General features: G+C 38.3%; 1 protein-coding gene and 1 non-coding gene across 3 annotated transcripts in view; both read left to right on the top strand.

The window, feature by feature from the left end:
* Nucleotides 1–15,942, top strand: part of LOC136340392 (uncharacterized) — a 254,436-nt gene that overhangs the window by 74,703 nt on the left and 163,791 nt on the right. The window lies entirely within an intron of this gene.
* On the top strand, nt 13,048–13,120 carry TRNAM-CAU (transfer RNA methionine (anticodon CAU)). Its single transcript has one exon. It is a non-coding gene; the product is annotated as a tRNA-Met (tRNA).

The following is a 15,942-nucleotide window of genomic DNA, read 5'->3' as shown; positions in this document are numbered from 1 at the left end:
CCCCTCGGTAATTAGACAGTTGAATAAAATTTGACATGTGAGTGACTTCTGATGCAGTTGTTAATTAAAATTGCGAGTACTCGAAGGCGTTCAGGATTATATTAACAGCGACAGAGTTCAACCCTCCTGCGGCTGTGCTTTTAGGTGTTCTGTTTCCACGAAAAGCGGTTTGAGGCATTTAGAGCAGAACTGTTGATAATGCATCAATACGAAATGAAAGGCTTGCAAGTTTTATGGAAAACGTTTTTAAACATTTTTTTGCTTCTCCTATAAAATTCTACTTTTTTCTTTGGGATACGATTCAACACACAAATTTGAAAAACATTTTTATCGCAATTTTTAACATAAAACGTAGGCTGTTGCATTTTTATTGCACTTTGATTTCATGCCATCCCGTATAAACCAGATCAATATGTGAATTCTATCACACCGGCGCACGTCTCAGTGGGTCTGTTGATAACTTGATGAGCGATACGTTTGATATTCAATAGATCCGGCACATTTTGGGACCTGCCGAGACTTCTTGGTGTGTCTCTGAATTCCTTTAGAATTTTCGCCAACTTTCAACGTCTGTGAACTTGATGATATACGGCCATTTCAGCTGAGTTTGGCATGTCTTTAAATCACCAGTGATCAGACCTCGATGGAGCTATTCTCCTATAGATTTGAGCGAAATTGAAGCAATTTTCGATATAAACAATTCTCAGTGCAGCGAACTTGTCCGCTTTCCTTAAACCGGATTTATGAACTCTACGTTAAACTCAGATTTGACATTGAGTTTCGCACCGAAAAATAAATAGAGTCTGTACGAAGTTATTTGCAACAGCGCTAGAATTGTGATATGACAAATCTTCTGGACGGTGCATTGCAATAAAATAGCGAAATATCTATTGATCGCTCCTCGTATGCACTCGATGAGGGTTTATGTGGGGCCGATAAATCTGATTCGTCTCTGTCGACCGCTACCGAATTTTGATTGGCCAAATCTTCGGATCTGTGTTCCCGTCGGTATGATTAAAAAACAGCTCTCCTTGTGGTGGTGGGGGATCGATTTTATCAAAAAATTCTGATGGAACAAAATTTTGTAAAATTTGTGTTTCATTTGCGTTTGTTGCCGTTACTTCACACTTCCGGTTAATTTGCAGTGGAAAGGAGTTTTCCAAGAACTAGATAGTGTTATTGATATTTTATGGATGTTCTAAAGTAAATTTGTCACATTTTTTTTTTGTACAACTGGTGAGCATCCACTTTTCACGCAACATGAACACGATATACCAGGTCTGTAAATATGAAACCAGAATTTGCCTCCAAATATCCATAGTGGTCAATATACATAATATTATCGTGTTATTAAGGTACTATATCTCTTATTTACATCTGAGAACGATTTTCAAATCATAACAATACAGGTTCAATACTGCAGTACAGTTTGCAATAGCTTTGAGTATGTCGAATTTTGTGCCTACAAATTACGATTTGCCGACAGCATTGATTTTCTGTTACCACTTGAAAAAAATGGCTGCAGATTCACATCGCATGCTTGTTGAAGCTTACGGTGAACATGCCCTTGGAAAATCACAGTGCTATGAGTGGTTTAAAAAATTCAAAAGTGGGAATTTTGACGTCAATAACGAAGAGCGTGGAAAACCACCGAAAAAGTTTGAAGACGGCGAGTTGCAAGCTTTGTTAGATGAGAACGATACTCAAACTCAACAACAATTAGCGAACCAATTAAATGTGACACGAGAAGCCATTTCCATTCGTTTGAAAGCTATGGGAAAAATTTAGAAGATAGGAAAATGGGTTCCACATGAACTCAATGAAAGACAGCAAGAAAATCGAAAAATTACTTGCCAATACCAGGTATAACAGAAAGTCATTTCTTCATCGAATTGTGACTGGTGACGAAAAATGGTACTATTTTGAGAATCCCAAACGTAAAAAAATCATGGGTAACTCCAGGCGAACCATCGGCATCGTCAGCAAGACCAAATCGATATGGACGGAAAACAATGCTCTGTGTTTGGTGGGATCAAAAAGGCGTAATTTATTATGAGCTGCTAAAACCTGGAGAAACAGTTAATACTGAACTTTACCGACAACAAATGATGGACTTGCATCGAGCTTTGCGTGAAAGACGACCAGAATATCAAGAACGGCAACACAAGGTGATATTGCTTCATGATAATGCACCATCACACACTGCAAAACTGGTGAAGGAAACGATTGGAACGTCTCATTGGGAAGTACTATCGCATGCGGCTTATTCACCCGACTTAGCACCATCCGATTATCACTTATTTGCATCGATGGGACACGCTCTTGTAGAACAGCACTTCACCTCTTACGAAACAGTTCAAAAATGGCTGGATGAATGGTTTGCCTCAAAAGAACAACAGTTCTCTTGGCGTGGCGTCCACAAATCGCCAGAGAGATGGGAAAAATGTATATACAGGGTGTCCCACAAGTGTTTCATTATATTTCAGTGGGTAATAGTACATTGAAAAATAATATGACTCCCTATATAAACCATATTCCAATAATGCTTCATTAAGAAGATACAGGGTGTTAAACTTAAAACACACCTGGAATATTTCAACGTATCAGAGTATCAATGAACAGGCGAGCTCAATTATGTATTAAACAAAATGGCCACCAATTTGAACAATTTCTATAATGTTATAGCAAATAAATAATATTTAAAACTAACTTAATATTATTAAAACCATTTAGAGAATATCGTGCATATAGACGGTATTCAATTTTTTACTGGCAAACGATACGTCGGACGAAAAAGAGTCAAGTGAGCGTTTTTCTTCTAAATGAAATTAAACTTCTAAAAATAATTTTTATTTTGATAAAAAGCAGTGGCGCACCATGTTTTTCTTTAAAAATGTGCTGAGAGGTGTCCGTACGCACGTCACTGGTGAAACGAAAAATAGCCCTTTTGCATAAATAAATGCGTCTACATTAACTCTCAAAACATGCCAAATTTCACTTACATATCTCAAACGGTTTTGAATATATCAATAAAAGTTAGATTTTTTAAGTAAAGTTTAACACCCTGTATCTTCTTAATGAAGCATTATTGGAATATGGTTTATATAGGGAGTCATATTATTTTTCAATGCACTATTACCCACTGAAATATAATGAAACACTTGTGGGACACCCTGTATAACGATGGGAAATATTTCGAATAAAATATTTTTTATAATTATTGCGCAGCTAAGTTATACTTTTAATTAAAAGATTCCGGTTTCATATTTACAGACCTGGTAGATCGATGAGCTATGAACGATTGAAAAAACTCGTACCAAAATGAGTAACCGCTCACAATCCCCGAAGTTACTGAAACGGTGTAAATGTATCCGCAATAATTCTTTGTTTCTGCCTGCCCTTCCTTTCATCGCTCCGCCTTTTATAAAGTGTTTCCTTAAGCCGGTTTAACAGGCAGACGCCCTGAAAAAATTCAATAAATACCTGATTCAACCGAAACTGGGCTAATACGGGACCTCTGTTCGCGATTTCTCCTATTTTTCAACCGCTTTGCAGCAAATGGTTTCGATTTTTCAAAGGTTTTTTTCATCCCCAAGCGCCCTTCACTTTGTTTTATTAAGGAGGCTCGATCCGGATAAAAGCAAATAATTCGGCAATAAATTATGGGATATTGACGTTGATTTTGTTTCCTCGATTATTTTGTTTAGTCGAGAACATCAAGGAATTGTATGTGTTTGTGTGCGAGGAGAGTTTGCGGTCGATAAATTCTATCCATTAACAACTCACTTGGCCCTAAGTCAGTGGCCGGTCTTCAATAGATCGGAAAAATGAGCTGCCTTTCATTGCGGAATGAAAATCAAATTTACGGCGCACTCGAGCCACTCCTTATTTATTTTTCCCGTAATGGGCAATTTTTCCGTAACATTGAGGTTAGACCGGGCAGGGGCAGAGGTCCGACGATGTTTTACCCCCGACTATTCCACTAGACTTTCCACGTTTATTACTTGTTTTATTAGACTTTTTGTTATGATGCTGTGGCAAAATATTGCCTGTTTTTCTTCTATTTCTGCAGCTTTTTTGACGCAGAAAACATTTTAAAGGCAGTCTGAACCAGAGTGATCTCCTTGGAAATAATACTTGTTCATGTTCAATTCATGCTGTCTCAAGCATGATCGTAAAATCTTCGATATGATCATAACGTGAGTTCAAGCAATTCGGCGCTGCAGCGGTTCTATTCTTTGAAAGAGTTTAGCAATTTAATGATGGGATTTAACCTTCGCTTTTATTACCCCGAAAGGCACATAATCATAGAGAAAAACCGTCTCGTAAACCAATACCTAAATATATCTGTAGAGCGACTCGGAACCGCCCCTTTAAGCCCTATCCCTACTGCATCTGATTAAGAGCCGCTGAATTATTAACAAATTCACGATTCACCCCGTCCCGCTTATCCCTGAGGAGTCATCAATAATGCAACGAATTCGAATTCAGTCATGTGGTGACCCACTCCTGTCAAATATTAGCTGTAGTTGATTAGGTAAATAACAACCAAAAGGGGAGTGTCAAAGCTTATTAAAAAACAGGAAAAGAGGAGAAATATAGGGGGCGGTTTCCTGAAAGCGTGCCGTGTAGTGGATGATTCTGGGCTTTTCAAAGAATCGGATCAAGTCCAGTGGTGGGTACTTTAGTGTTTTGAAATAATTCAAATCAATGAGGAAATTTTGCTCAAACGAATTGGGCGAAACTGTTTAGAAGATCAGGAACATATAGGAGGTTCGGAATCTATATTTTCGCGACATAGGATTTCCAAATGAGGCTCTCAGACTCGCGGTGAGGTCAAAATCTGTGAATGTTGCCGGAAAAAAAAATTGCAAAACTTTTACTTTTTTTGAAAAATTTCCAAAATTGAAGCTGGTTCAGATTCAGGTTAACATAAATACGAGGATTGTCCCCAACCATCCCACCTAGCACTTGAAGATGAAAATAAAAGAAAATATTACATTATTTCTCAATATACTGTCCTTGGAGATTGACACTCTTTTCCCAGCGATATTCTATGGTTTCTATCCAATGTTTCTAGTAAGAAGCTTCGAATGTTTTAAAATAGACATCAACCTCGGGTTCCACCTCTTCACTCTTGGCAAATCTCGGTTTACCGCGCCCTTTTTGCAACTTTTAGAAATAGAAAATAATCTGAGGGGGCTAAGTCTGGCGAATACGGTGGATGAGGGAAAAGTTCAAAACCAAATTGATTGATTTTGGTCATCGCGATGACGGAAGTATGGACAAGTACGTTGTCTTGATGAAACAAAACTTTCTTTTTCGCCAAGTGCGGTCGCATTTTCATACTTCCTGCCCCACGTGCATCCAAAAAAAAAACTGACGCCATCACCGTTCCTACTAAATTGAACGATTTGCGCCTTCTGTGGAGCCGATTCTCCCCTTAAGTCTATCATTTTGACTCCTTTTTTGTCTCAGGGATGAAATGATGCGTCCATGTTTTTAAGGTTTGTAATATAGGCAAACTTTTAACAAAAAAATCACCATCTATTTGTGTCAGGTCGGGTACTTCTGAGACTACCCTCGTATTTCTTGTCACTTTTCACGCTTGGCCATTAATTCCTACAGACATGATGAACCAATTTTCAAGCTTCTATGACTTTCAAAAGACGCAAATACGAATTTTCGTCACTTTTCACAAATTGAGCATCGATATCTCGGAAATTCGTGGAGATTTCGCCCTGTAAGGCTGAATGAACTGGTTTGTAATATTTGTTTTGGTTCTTCCGGTTTAGGGTTACATTGGTCTTACAAATTTTGTGGCCTAAAGAGAGTAAAGAATGCATCGCACCGAAACAATCTATACTGCGATGAATTTGTTATATCTCTAAACTCAGCTATAATAGGACCAAGAAAAACATTTTCACCAAACAAAGCAGCTGTTGGATGCATATCAATTACCTCAGTTGACAATTTCCCATAAAGGAAAACATTTTGCCACTCCGGCTGGGGTTATAATCCGAAAATCTGGCAAAAGTAACTTCTTTACTGTGGGAAATCACACCTGCTTTGTACGGCAGCAACCGTCGCTCTCTTTGCTTTACTAATTTAAGCTTTAAAGGTCTGTGTTAGTTTAAGCACCGGAAATCACGCTGTGTATCACACTATTATCCCTTTTATCACGCCATCTTTTATTCCCATATTATATACACTCACTTTCATATGAAATGCACCGTCCAGTAATAATAATAATTAAGTCTTGTAATTTTGGGAAAACAATGCTTTTGCAACAGAGTATCAAATGATCAAAGTTTCAATAAAAAAACAACATTAATTAATTAAAAAGTTAATAATGAGTGACATCGTCTCGTAGAGCAATGCAAGCATGTACTCTTCGCGGGACGCTTTGCAAATGGTCAATTTCCTCCTAGGGTATTTCATTTCATGCTACCCCAAGGTGATGTCGTAGGTCATCCAAGTTGTTTGGAGCCCTCGGAAAATTTTGAAGATGCCGACTCACCATTTCTCCAAGATGTCCGATAGGTGATAGGTCTGGTGAACGTGCAGGCCGAGTCAGCATTTCTAATTTTGCTTGTTCCGGGTATCTTGGAGTAATGTTCGCAGTACGCGGCCCTACATTGTCCTCTTGGGATATGTCGTTTGGTAAAGTATGCACGAAGAGTACTAATGCCGGCCTCAGGAAATTGTCGATCACAAAAACAACCTTTGGCGTTCTTTCTCTTTCACTAGAACTCTGACCATTTGATACTCTATTATGAAGCATTGTCTTCCCGAAATTACTTAATAATTATTATTATTAGGTGACGTATTTCATATGAAACTGAGTATATTTTAATTATACCAAGTCACACTAGACTCGGTTACTATGTGCGCCCTTAAAATTCAAATAGATGGTGCAGTGACGTAATAAAGATGAATTATAATGGCCTCGGATGCCGTATGCAGAACAGGGCACTCGGTGGTGGGCACAATTGCCAAGGTGAACATCGAAATGCACTTAGCAAGACCCGGCTTTCATCTAGTGATGGATGGTCGTTTCTGGATTGATTGTTCACCCAGTCGGTGTTTATTTGGTTATGAGTGTCGTGTGCAAACACTTTGTAGCCAGATTATCTGTACGGGCTAATAGCGCATGGATTAAACTGCCTGTGCAGTAATGGAAGCCGATTTAGCCGCGTAATTACACTGCAATCGAAATTTTAAGGCTGAAGGCTGATTAGCTTCCAATTGAGAATGAATTGCGTCCACTGTTGTCAACTCCATTCTCTTCTCAACGTTCCTCCAACGCAACGCTAAAAATAATCGAACGACTACTTAGGAATAGCTGAGCTATAAATTAGGCCTGTTTATGAGGAAGCTGAAAATATAGCTATTTCCAGCGTGCATTTTGCATTATTCGCATAACTCAGCCCCATGAAGAAAGCAGAGGACGGTGGGGAAGTTGTCAGCCTTAAATTTGTGCTTATGGGAGCAATGTGTCGTTATTTTATACGAGATTAAAATTAATATCGTGAATTTATAGGGCGTCCCAGGAACATTGATGCAAACGAGTACGGAGTATTAGCGGATAAAAGTGAAGCGATACATTTAAATTGCCTTAAAATTGCTTGTTTTGCTTTCTACAGGTTGTCAAAGCATTTTTTTCTAATTCTGTGAATCTGGGGTAAATTCAATTTACAGATTTTAAATTGCTTCCAGGGGAAATAAGGCTTGGGGGCAGGGGAGGGAGGATGAGTTCTTTAATAATATTCGTTTCGTGGTACCTTCGAGGTATCAAAAAGCGATCTAATTTTTCTAAGATCGAAAATTGTTCCTAACGACTTGCGATCATCGAGCCAAAACAAATACGCTTTAACTGATCACAAGAACATTATTGCCAATAGACAATCGTCTATTTCCTGGCAAAGGGCACCTGTGCTAAAATCGGCGAACTGTGGTCTCCTTAAATTTCCAAAACAAAGAAAATAAGGAAGCTGTCCTTTTAATCTCACGGACGGTCGGAACGTTAATACCCTTTTCTTGAATTATTCGGGAGATTCCCTTGTGTTTAGGGACAGCACAAAAACCTAATCCGTACAACAGCTACCGCGGAGCAATGAAATGGGTAGAGATCCATGCATGGAGTTTTGTTATAATTATAGATCAATTTAACTTGTTCTCAATTCTATATTTCGATTTACTTCCATTATGCCACCGTATCAGATCTTAGTTATGCTCGATGACTTTTAGCCCAAAAAGGGAAAACGAAGGGCACATAATACGGATTTTCAGTTAAAATTGTTAATTGACCCCTGACACGCTAAGTGGATATTAAGATGCCCGTTTAGATAGAGCGAAGCGGCTGCAACCCGCAGAAAACTTCCAGGTTTCAGCAGGAAGGGCCACACGCCTGTTTTAAAAGTCATTAGTCGAAATTATTAGGTGTTAAAGGCATTTTTTTAGGACACCAAGAAATATGCTCTCTGGGGGGTGTTAATTTTTTTAGGTCGATGAGTTTACCGAAAGTAATATAGACACTTGAAAGTGATTTAAGACGGTAGAAGATCTGTGTTTAAAGTTTTTTGGGAGAATTCTGAATTAGTATAGGCAAAGTGAAATTCAATAATTCGTTACAATATGAAATTTCATTCAATCACTTCCACTTATGGCACGCTCACGTAGGCTTATGTGAAAAATCTTCAAGCGGTTTTTGATATTTCTATGTCCTGACGTGCGGAAGGTACATGTTTATACGTAGTGAAACCTCCACAAACGGGCATCGAAAATGAAAATATTAAATAAATGGCTCAGTATAAGAACTGCGCAAAATCTCCCAATAGGTTTTAGAATTTTTCGTAACCCACAGCGAGTGAAAACCCACTTAATATCATTTCAATTTTCACGTCAAAATTTCCAACCCGGATTAACACCCCTTAGACAGCAATCCTCGAGCTACTGGTAAATACGAGAAAGGTAGCCCGGACGATGCCCTTTTCGATGCCACCCTGCGTCTAACAAAACGGGAACTCTTCCCTTCCACCCGTTCCTCTTTCCCATCTATACACTCGAAACATCAAAATTTTGGAGTTTCTTTTTCATTTGCCTTTGCTAAACTTCACACCACCCAAGAGGTTTCCCTAAGAAATCACATTTTTAAAAACGATAATTTTCAACTTTGACACGCCACTGCTCTGATTTCCTCACACGACCGACCTCGAAGGGGGCGCGTTGGAAAGCCTAAACATTCCTTTTTAAACGACCTTTAGCACCAAACCGTCTAGAAGCAACCGTCCGCTCTCCACGACCCTCAAAATTCCAAAACTAGAGAAAATTCTACGACAACTATGCAGTTTATTTCGAACAGGACAAAAGCAGACATACAGGATGTTTCTGGATGGTCTATATAAAACTTTGTCGAAGTTGATCTATGACGATTTAACCCAACTCGCCTTAGCCCAGAAATTGACGAAGTTCGAAATAGAGCGCTTTTTTACTTTGTTTTGATATTTGTCGCTTCGGAAAATTCATTCAAACTATTGTTGGATTTTGTGCTCATAACTGAGGTAAATATGACTCGCACTTCTTAATAGATTAATTTCGACCGATCCAAACTCAAGCGCTCGCCTTTTTGGTCCAGATTTGGCCTCGGCGAGCATTATTTCAGGCCATTTTTTGTTGTTCAGTAGTGAATTAAAATTCCCACAGAGGCATAATGAAACCGTAACGACAATGGCGCGCCCTTTGTTAAAATTTCCGAATAGCAGCCAGTTTTAACTTAATTTCACAAAAGCCCTAACATCACATCGTTCTGATTTATTAATGGAAGCGAAAGTCGACTTCAATACCCCCCATTTAGGGCGTAGTACGCGCTTATTGCCGTTACATGAACGAATGTTAAAGTATCTTGCCGGGGACATTTTAAAACGAGGGGCAATTTAACTTAAGTTTAACTTAACTTTCGGTCCCTTCCTCCTCGCTTTCTAGAATTATTAAGGCAATTAATTGAAAATGGGGTTAAGTTGCCAAAGGTTGTTCCTAACTTGGTTCACTATACGTTTCAGGTAAAAGTAAAATGCCTCCTGTAAAGGGGCTATTACTGCCTGGATCTCGATGCTGTTGTATAATAAAGTTATTCTGAAGCAATCACTGCATGTGCAGTTCAAATAAGCAGAAGGCAATGAAGATAAATAATCCGCTCATAGGGATTAATTTCCTGTCTGGTAATAATCCCGCAGGGAAACGTTTCAGGACAGGATAAGCTTTCATATAGTGGCGCCTAAATTTGAAATCGAAACTGCAACAATGCCTTCACTGGCTATTAGTATATTTCGTCCAGTCTCTGCTTTCCCTTGACCGTCATTACTCCAATGAACGCCGCTAAAATCCCTTGATCAGCCCTCATTTATTCTTGTTATTGTTTTGACAAGTGCAAGCCAGGGGCAGGAGTTCCAGACGCTTTAAAATAACATGGGGCGAAGGGCCAAAGCTCCTGTAAAATCCCTTAATGTTTATACGTTTTAGAAGTGAGTGGGGGTCCAGGGAAAGAAACATAGCCTAATCTGTATAAGACCATAAGTGTAAATCTCCAGCAATAGCATACGAAGAACTGCGGAACAATCGAAAATATATCTGGAGATATCGAATATCGAATCTGAAAAACTTGTTGATCGATAGAATAAAAAATGTGAAAGCCCCAATAACTTTTTGGCCTCACAACCACTCAAATTCGTCTGCGGTTTGTTTATTACTTCTTTTCTTTCTTCAATTTTAATTGTCTTCTGAATGAGAAAGATTAATGCACAAAAATTCCGAAACTTTCCTGAAAATTACCATAAGAGTAGATATATTAATTTCGCCTATCTTCCTATCATAGCTTAACAAAATTCATTATTGGGTTCCTAAGTCCAATTATCTATGTCCTGCATAGTCAAAATTCAGACAATAATCCGCACATTATCCATCACCGGTGTAAAAACCCTGTTGAAAACGGAATCGACGCTTGCATTCGGCTCCTTATTAGCTGCTTAGGAACAAAAGAATATGGAAGTCTGCCAGGAAAGTGTAAAATAAAGAAAAACCGAGCCAGACAAATTCGTGGCCCATGAAACTTACGAAGGAAATAAATTTCACCGGGAAATTCCTGCTAGGCTTCCTCACGTATTCCACCTCTTAGACCAGGACCTGCTTTAGCGAATCGAGCGAAATTCAGTTTTTAAATTATTCATGATTGACCTTGCCCCCGAACGGTCAACGTGGAAAACCGATAAATTTCTAATATAAGCACATTCTTGCGTATAGATTTATGGATATTATGGATTTTAAGCAGGGTTCGAAGCGAAGGCCGGCACTGGCAATAAACTCATATTTCCTCAGTAACCATTCTTTTTCGGGGTTTTCGTTATTGCCGCCTCCCGTCCATGGAGCTTTTGTCATGTAAATCTCACTTTTCGTTCTTGCGGCCTCGTTGACTCGTAAATGCGACAACGAGGCCCGAAAATTAATATAACTCGCACAATAGGTGGCAGGAGAAACTCATTTTTTTATGGACTCCTGAAGGATCCGCCATAAAAGAGAAACAATCACCACTTTAATATCCATCAGACCCTCGATTTGAATATTCTTTCCCCACTAGAGGGAACGTGCAGGGAGGGAGAAATAATAATCACTATGCATGCTGTTATGGCTGGCTGATATCGTCTGGACTCACACCCAGCAGTGTGTTTTCTTAATATTAGAAATTCGCACACTGAAGGCAAGAAAGAGGGAAAAGGAGAGAAGAGGGATTAGAGAGGCAAAAGCCGTCGTTTGGAAAAGATTAAGCGGGATTAGGTTGGTAATTGAAATCATATTTGTGCACCTAAAGCTTAAAAAATTCTAAAAATAATACATTTACGTTTAAACTCAGTTAATTATTAAAAAGACATAAATAAGGTTCCGCTTTCCTATTCAAAGTCCTGCAAAGAATTCTCGATAATTTTTTTGCCTTTTTTTTCCTTTTGGATTACAAAAAGAGGAAGGAACTAGTGTTTTAATTAAGAGATCCAAGCTTTCGGCTTGAGTAGAGGCACTTAAATGGATTAATTTCTAGAGGGGATTAGGCAAATGGTTTTTTAGTCCAAATTTAGGTTTCGTGGCAATTTACTAATTGCGACTTGAGGTAAGTTGGGAATTTTTCTTAGCTTTGCGCACTGCTTTTCTTAAATTTAATTAAAGTAATCTTTATGATGCTGGAAAGTGAATCCTATCACTGAAGATAAATGATTTTGAACTGATGATCTATTTTTCATTGGTAAATTTAGAAGAGTGTAAACTAAATAGACGAAGTAAAAATCTACATGGAAACTCGCAAAATAAAATGATAACAACTGAAAACAGCAATCAATCATTGTTGGCAAAATGTAATAAAACCGACAAATATGACATGAAAACTAGTAAAAATAAGTTTCCTATCTTTGGTTTCAAAGTTTCGAATAAATCCCAAAAGTTCCATATTTGCATCGCTTCGCCATCTATGGAAAAATGAGCCAAATTAATTGCTTGCGAACAAAGTTTCGTCGAAAATTAGATAAAGTTTGTTTTTTATACGTAACTCTTGATTAATTTCGAGTTTGATTCAGATTCCAAGTATTCGCAAAACCTGTAATAAATACTTTAAAGAGATTTGAGTGCTAAAAATTGCCAGAAAACTAGCCCTACCTTCCAAATTTCCCCGAAACGTAAAATCAATATCTTTTTTTACTGTAGCGCCATCTGTTCCCCAATCGCGGCAACTGCATAATCAATAGGCATCACGGCATGAGCACTGTGAAGGTTTCTCGCTAAGTGTCGATAGTTGTTGAAAGGTGGCGCCACCAATATGCGTTATGTTTTATATTATTTTAGTATTATCTCTTAGTGCCTTTTTGTGTCGTTCAACGTAGATGTATTATATTTGTTTTAGACTACTTTAAAATATATAATTTTTATATGACAAATTAATATAAGGCATAATTTAGTGTTGTCTTTGCTTGTCAGTATTTGAAGCCGTGTCCCAGCTAAATCTATCACGCCTCGGTAGCGCAGTAGGCAGCGCGTAAGTCTCATAATCTTAAGGTCGTGAGTTCGATCCTCACCCGGGGCATAACTTTTTTGTTGCGTTTTTAATGTGCTAATTCAGTACGTTGGATTTCTTTTTTACTTTATAAAGTAAAAAAACTGTTCTTTGTATTATTGTTTCTCGGTGCAAAAGAATTTCTCGAAGGTCACTCTTTTTTTTATTCTAAATCTATCTATAATTTGAAGGTAATCTTATTATTATGTCGAATATATGCAAATTACATTACTTCCTCAAATCTAAAAACTCATTACTAAAATTTTTCTATGACGTACTTCCAGAAATTACAACTCAAAGGTATTTTAAAAACGACAAAAGAGTTGAAGAGGGAACAAAAAAGCCTTAGCCTGAAAGAATTAGAAAGAATGTCTCTTTGGTTCGTTTTAATAATAGGCAACGTCAATTAAACTGAAGAATGGAGACATTGGCTTTTCGATTAAATCAACTCAACTCGATTGCCGCCTTTGTGCTTCCTTATGGAAACCAAACTTTCAATTAATCTTGATAGAATTTTCCTTTTCAATTTTTCCCGGCAATGATTGTTCCGTGTTTTAAAACAATTTTTTGACAATGCACTTTTTATAAAGAGTAAATATCCTCCCTCAAATCGAGACTCATTTAGAAAATAATTCATTCTTCCCCTGCCAAATTAAGCAGAACCGAATCGTTTACATGAGATTTTTCTCCCAAATCCCCGCGCCAGTTCCACTGAACACTGTGCATTTCCCTTCTAATATTCCCTCGGGGAGGGCGAAACGGCATATTATTTGGCTCGTAATGGATTCCCGTTGGCGAATTTGCATTTTACAATAATGTTATTGTCCTCATTTACATCGGCCGGATTATTTACGACCCGGCCCTGGATTTTCACCCGGGACAGTTGTCGCTATGATTGTTTCGTGTTGTCAATCAGGAGCGCATCGTTTCCTGCCGTCAATAGTAATAATTCATGGAAATAAAAAATCGAACAAATCCACCACTATTTCTCACCCCCTCGAAAGTTATGACGCGCTAAAAGCTCGCTATCTTCGAATCTATTCTCGACTCGTAAATACGTTCGCGCCACATTCATCTTCGGTACACTTTAAAAAATATGATGAATCACCCTTCCTGCCACTATTTAGGATGTTTTCGGGATACTGGAAAGTGTTTCGGTTGAAATGTAAATTACCAAGAACCGTTTTTGTAATTAATTTTTCTTCTGGATTTAAGAGTTTGATATGTGTTTCGCGGGCGACCGATGTATCATGTTACAAGGGATCCTTCCTGAACTGATCGTAGTGGCCAAAACCAAATACAAATCGAGTTGAGTCCCCCATTTCCGAATTAAATCGTTGATTGGTAATTAAATTACCGATAAAGGGGCAGATGGTCGATTACGTTGGAGTTGTCCTCGATGAATAGTATCGAGTGTTAAAATTCTGAAGGCTCAAAGCATACCAGGAGGTGAAAATTTCATAATTTAAGCCTTTTTAGCTTACTTCTAAGTAGATTTCCCATAAATCCATCATCATTAATCCAAGATTTCAAAATCAGCCGATTATCTCATTAGAGACTAATTATTATTTCAATTTACTTAACCCGCATAAATATCCATACATTTGCAGGCAGCACCTCCCCGGAGCCCGAGTTTTCCATTACCATAATCTCCCTATATTAATTAGCAAAAGACGTTATCTCGGAGGCGTTATCTCCTCTATGTGCAATTCCACCCCTATAGTTATCATACTGTGACGAAATTTAGTTACGTCGTATATTTACCACGGAGCTAGATCCGCTCTAGCACGGGGGTTCTGAGGTTGGAAGCTCATTCTCTCATTTTAAGTTACCCTGTGGAAATAATCGTTCTTAAAACTCCGCCACTGGCTGAAATCCAATAGAACTCGAAGCAGCTAATCCAACAAGCCCAACTAATTACTAAAACTGAGACTGTGTCAATAGGAAAGACCTGCCCCGAATACGGGCAACTTCCAAATGCAACTTCTTTTGTGGAAGTTTTTCGTTCAAGTGCCGGTAAAAAATGTTTATTTCACCCTGTTTCAGCTGGGAGTCGAGAACAAACCACTTCAACGTTATAATGTTTTCGACTTCTTTGTATTCGAGGGGGCACAAAGAGTTGTCTGTGTATGTATGGGAGTAATGGAGTTGTGTTTCGGAGTTGCTCCTCGAGTTAGGTGGCCGTAAGTAATTCGACGTGAGCCGTATTTTTACTTCTTCGCAGACAAAGACATTTTTCTGGGAAGTTTGGTTTGCATCAAAAACCCCTAGGGAGTTAAAAACTAATATGAAACGTATTTGACCCAGAAGGATGGGAGTTTGTATAATTCTTCGAGCGGCAGCAAATAAAGCCCAGTTAAAGCGGAGTAAAAGGAAGATTTAAAACTAGCAACTTCCATAGTGGAGGCATAAATAATCCCTCTCGCGCCCAGTTTTGAGATCTTTTTAAACTTAAAATCCTGCACTAAAAACTGAATTCATTCAATGCTGCTAATAAAGAAGCCAATAAAGCCGTATAAAAGATACTTGGAGAGCAACTTAACAATAATGGTAATTTCTGTAAAAGTTCTGGGAAAGGGGTTAAGGAAATGATGGTGAGGATAGCTCAGGTTATTACGAAGCTAGACCAAACCAAATAGTACGCGTTTCATAAATTTGATAATTCACACAAAAATACTGGGGAGACCATAAGCGAGCTTATACAGGGTGTTTATACAAACTGTTAAAATGGCCCTATAAAGTGGAATTGGTCTTCAGCGACCGATAGTTCTGATCAATTTATTACTTTTATGGGGCATCGATCTCTGGGGTCCTATACCTTATCCGTTACCTAGACTAATCTGCACCTAGTC

Source organism: Euwallacea fornicatus, chromosome 7 (genome assembly GCF_040115645.1).
Source record: "Euwallacea fornicatus isolate EFF26 chromosome 7, ASM4011564v1, whole genome shotgun sequence".
Lineage (NCBI taxonomy): Eukaryota > Metazoa > Arthropoda > Insecta > Coleoptera > Curculionidae > Euwallacea > Euwallacea fornicatus.
Note: the sequence above shows the minus strand (reverse complement) of the source record. Positions and strands in the feature narration are given on the sequence as shown.